At 39.0% G+C, this 5,694-nt stretch overlaps 1 pseudogene; it reads left to right on the top strand.

Moving 5' to 3' along the window:
• Window positions 1-4,862: 4,862 nt before the first annotated feature.
• On the top strand, window positions 4,863-5,444 carry LOC102987066 (serine/arginine-rich splicing factor 10-like; annotated as a pseudogene).
• Window positions 5,445-5,694: the final 250 nt, after the last annotated feature.

Below are 5,694 nucleotides of genomic sequence, written 5' to 3'. Positions count from 1 at the left end.
CTTTCTTAATATTTTCTTAATACTCCCACGGACTATCACAACTCCAACCCAACCCTAAGAACTACAGAAGGAAGGAAGGAAGGAAGCAAGGAAGGAAGGAAGGAAAGAAGGAAGGAAGGAAGGGAGGGAGAGAAAAAGAAAAGAAAAAAACAATTTCAGAAGTACTTGAGCACTGTTGCAGCTTAAATCAAAACACCAGTTTCTTGAAAATAACACTTCCCAAACAAAATTCTTCCCAAGGCTCAAGTCTTAAAACAAAACACGCCTCTCTATATGTTGTTCACACACATAGATCACGGTGATGACTTGGTGGTAGCTGGAAGAAACAGGCAGGAAAAACAGAAAAGAGGGAAAAATGTTTTCATGGTTTTACATTCAAAATGGTACCAGTTTCCAGAAAAAAAATCCTGCCTATGAATTTGAAAAGTATTTAGAAAATTCTCACCAATTCTAAAGGTTAACTGTGATTCCTATGCTTCTCGTTTTCTGGAGGAAGTTCACCAGTCTTGCAAATATCTCTCTTTTCTCACTACAGTGTAAGCTCTACCAGCTCTGGTCCCTGTCCTCCTTGCTCACTAATGTATCCCAAAGACCTAGAAGATTGCCAAGCACATAATGGGCCTTTAGTAAGGACCTGATGAATGAATTAATCAATAATGACTTCTAATGCAGTCCTGTCCTCTTGCCAGATTTAGGAATTTGCAATAGTGACAGTATCGACCAATAGGTTTTCCCTGGAAGTTTCCTTCATTTTTTAGTGTCAATATCATGTACATAAAAGCTCTCTTTTTCCTTTTACTTCTCTTTTTGATCCCTGGCTCCCCAAGGCTGAAATGAGCTTGGACTACTCCCCTCTCTCTTATGAGCAGTTATACCGAACTGAAAAATGCAAAGCTTCCAAGCAAAGTCCTGCATGCGTGTCACTCACAGGCCCAATGGTCCTTCCACACACATGTTCATTTCCCTGCCTCACTGTTTCCTGTGTCCGCCTCCTATCCTGCCGTTTCTTTTTCTTTTTTTAAAATTAAATTAGTCATTTAATTTAATTTTCCACTCTTTTTTAGATTCTTTTTCCATACAGGTCATTACAGAGTATGGAGCAGAGTTCCCTGTGCTCTACAGTAGGTCCTTATTAGTTATCTATTTTATATATAGGAGTGTGTATATGTCCATCCCAATCTCCCAATTGATCCCTCCCCACTATCCTGCGGTTTCTTAGGAGAGTGAACCCTACCTGTCAGAGAGACATCCCCAACCTGTTCCCAAATGTACTCTGAGCAGAAAATCTTCCCCCCAACTACCAGAAAGGTACCTTGAATTGTTGGAATCTGTCCAGTAAATTCGCAGCTGGAGGAAATGTCTCCGAGTTGAAGCCAAAGAACTGAGTTAGACTAAGAGGATTTTTTTTTTAATTTCAATAAAAATGCTTATAGAACAATGCAGAACAGACATAATTACAAAATATATGATAGCATTTTAAATTGAAAAAGCATTAATGACTGCAATGGATTGAAAAATATCAAATATATAAAATTCTTTTTTTATTTTTGGTTGAAATGGTAAGTTTAATGTATATTTTACCACAATTTTTTTAAAAAGTTTTTAAAATAAGGCATTTGTTGAGTGTAAGTCCATCTCTAATTATCTTAGAAAGGACCTGGTATAGATTTGTTTCAAATACATAAAATTCTTGAGTTCATAATAATAATACTAATAACAAAGCCCATTGATTGTTACTAGGGCACCAATATACTTTTAATGACTTGGATTAAATGAGGCAGACTTTCTACCACTTGCCACTGTCATACTCCTACTATGTGTTAGGGTCAGGCTAGGTCCAGGGGGTTCACAGTGAATAAACTATATCCACCTTCTCAAGTTAGCTCAGCTTGGCAGCCTGCATAATATCTAGCTTTGGGGATCGAGATTCCTTGAAAGCTACACTTTTTGGCTGGTGACTTCACCTCTTTTAGCTCTTCATCTAGGATTGCTGGACAGTTACCTTTCCTAATCTAACTAAAGCCAGTGAAGTTTGTAATTCACTGGACGTGTGAAATGCCTTGTCATCTTTGAATACCCCGTTGTAGATCCAATTTTAGGAATTCCTCAAGCCACTAATCACTGGCAGAGATGAAAGACTTCCATGGTAACTTGGTAACTTCCATGCTAACTTCCGTGGTCAGTTAGCAGTGGGGCTGTCCATGGTGGCACAGCTGATGCCCCTCACCCTTTAGCCTGTCCTTGTAACTCCTAGAAAGTGACATAAAGAAAGAAAGAGAAGAACAAGTTTTGAAGATGTGTGAAAAATTCTTGAGATGATTCATGAGGGCATTATGCTAAGTGAACCAAAAGTCAGACAGAGAAAGACAAACACTGTACGATGTCACTTATATGTGGAATCTAAAAAATACAACAAACTAGTGAATACAACAAAAAAGAAACAGACTTACAGACATAGAGAACAAACTAGTGGTCACCAGTGGGGGGATGGGGGGAGGGGCAATATAGGGTTGGGGGAATGAGAGGTACAAACTACTGGGTATAAGACAGGCTCAAGGATGTACTGTACAACATGGGGAATATAGCCAATATTTTGTCATAACTATAAATGGAAAGTAACCTTTCAAAATTTGGTAAATGTTTTTAATTTTTTTTTTAAATAAAGGGGGTTTGATAGGTCTAACCCCCGGACACACACAGTTCAGGTATTACTATACAATTTGTACATGAGAAGACAAACAGATAGCATAAACTTATCCAAGTTCACAAAAGTAAGTCAATAATATTTGAATCCATGGCCTTACCTCTTGTCTGGGTTCTGGGCCATTATATAAATGGTAGAGTTTTAAATTGTTAGAGGGTTGTTTGAAAGGACTAATAAAAATTAAGTAAGATTCTTCCTCTGAAAAACATGAGAACAAAAAAACCTAATCACAAAATGGGCAGAATATTTAAATAGACATTTCTCCAAAGAAGACATACAGATGGCCAAAATGCACATGAAAAGATGCTCAACATCGCTAATTATTAGAGAAATGCAAATCAAAACTACAATGTGGTATCACCTCACACCAGTCAGAATGGCCATCATCAAAAAGTCTACAGGGACTTCCCTGGTGGCACAGTGGTTAAGACTCTGCGCTCCCACTGAAGGGACCCAGGTTCGATCTCTGGCCCGGGAACTAGATCCCACATGCATGCCACAACTAAGGAGCCCGCCTGCTGCAACTAAGACCCTGTGCAACCAAATAAATAAATTAATTTTTTAAAAAGTCTACAAACAATAAATGCTGGAGAGGGCATGGAGAAAAAGGAACCCTCCTACACTGTTGATGGAAATGTAAATTGGTACAGCCACTATGGAAAACAGTACGGAGGTTCCTCAAAAAACTAAAAATAGGGCTACCATATGATCCTACGATCCATTCCTGGGCATATATCCAAAGAAAACCATAATTCGAAAAGAGACATGCACCCCAATGTTCACTGCAGCAGCATTTACAATAGCTAAGACATGGCAGCAACCTAAATGTCCATATGTCCATCGACAGAGGAATGGATAAAGAAGATGTGATTGTACACACACACACACACACACACACACACACAATGGAATATTACTCAGGCATAATAAAGAATGCAAAATGCCATTTGTAGCAACATGGATGTACCTAGAGATTATCATACTGAGTGAAGTAAGCCAAACAGGGAAAATTTACAATAGCTAAGACATGGCAGCAACCTAAATGTCCATATGTCCATCGACAGAGGAATGCATAAAGAAGATGTGATGTACACACACACACACACACACACACACACACAATGGAATATTACTCAGGCATAATAAAGAATGCAAAATGCCATTTGCAGCAACATGGATGTACTGAGTGAAGTACTTACTGAGTGAAGTAAGCCAAACAGGGAAAGACAAATATCATATGATATTACTTATATTTGAAATCTAAAAAAAATGATACAAATGAACTTATTTACAAAACAAATTGAGTCACAGACGTAGAAAACAAACTTATGGTTACCAAAGGGAAATGGAAGAGAGGGATAAATTGGGAGTATGAGATTAACAGATGAACACTACAACAAGGTCCTACTGTATAGCACAGGGAACTCTATTCAGTATCTTGTAATAATGCATAATGGAAAAGAATCTGAAAAAGAATGTGTATATATATTGTGAATCACTTTACTGTTCACCTGAAACAAACATTCTAACCCTCCCCACCACCCCAGCTTCTGATTAAATTGCTCTAAGATGTAGCCCAGGTGCCCACAGGTGATTCTAATGTGCATCAATGGGTGAGAACCACAGGATGCTCTGTTGCTGTAGATGTGGGTGTCTGGGGGTGGGGAGGATATGAGGGAGTGTCTGCTGCTCACGTTACCTCGGGAGTCATTAGATCCTTTGCACAGTGCACACTAGATAATCTGTACAGTAGCTGCATCTCCGATCAATACACTTTCATAATCATCTGAGACAGAGATCAAATCATAAAGAGAATTTTCATACCACATTACAAAAACGATTTATATCCTTTGTTTGCTGGGAAATTTTCTACCTAGCTGAGGAAAAATCTAACCCTTAATATTACCCTCATTTCTTCCTTTAAAATTCTCCCAAAATTGGGTAACTGGGTATGCTAGATGCACTATATGCATAGTCTATTTTTTCCTACTATTTGTATTACACCAGTGGTCCTGTACATTACAGAAAATTTAATAAACAGAAACAAGCAAGACAATAAAAATTAAAAGAATCACTTCCAGCAGAGACTTCTGGCTGTGCATGTCTGAGGATCCGCCCCCGGAGCTGCAGCCAGTTTGCCCGGGGGGTAGTGTCCCTAATGAGACTCATGCTGCAGTCGTGTCCCGGTACCTGGGCCCCTCTCCCCCTCCCCCCCAACAAGTCTCTCTTTGTAAGGAACATGGCCGATGATACCAGGTCTGAAGATTTACAACATGAATTCGGTAGTTATGGTCCTAGAGTTGACGTGTATGTTCCACTTGATTTCTACACTCACCTCCAAGAGGATTTGCACATGTTCAGTTTGAGGATGTTCGTGATGCCGAAGATGCTTTACATAATTTGGACAGAAAACGGATTTGTGGACACCAAATTGGAATACAATTTGCACAGGGGGATGGGAAGACTGCAAATCGGATGAAAGCCCAGGAAGGGAGGAAATGTGTATAGTTCATCACTCTATGATAATTATGACAGATACAGACGTTCTAGAAGCCAAAGTTAGAAAAGAGGGCGGTCAAGAAGTCAGTCCTTTGATTCCAACTATAGAAGATCTTATAGTCCTAGAAATAGACTGACTGGAAGACCACAGTGTAGCAGAATCCATTCTAACAATGATAGGCCAAACTGCAGCAGGAATATCCAGTACAGTTCTGCTTACTATGCTTCAAGAAAGATCTGAGAAAGCAGAAACAGAACCAAAAAAGAGCAGTTCAAGTAACCAAAGGGTGGGTGGAAGGTGCTTCAGTATGAATGTTGTGCGAATATTTGGACTCTGGTCTGAAAAGATAAAAGAATGTTATCGAAACTACATGGAATCATTGAAAGTAAGCATTTTAGGACAAATAAAAGGTAATTTGAGGTGGTGGTGGTGGGATGAATTGGGAGATTGGGATTGACATATATACACTAATATGTATAAGATGGATAAC

Source organism: Physeter macrocephalus, chromosome 6, assembly GCF_002837175.3.
Source record: "Physeter macrocephalus isolate SW-GA chromosome 6, ASM283717v5, whole genome shotgun sequence".
Taxonomy (NCBI): domain Eukaryota; kingdom Metazoa; phylum Chordata; class Mammalia; order Artiodactyla; family Physeteridae; genus Physeter; species Physeter macrocephalus.
Note: the sequence above shows the minus strand (reverse complement) of the source record. Positions and strands in the feature narration are given on the sequence as shown.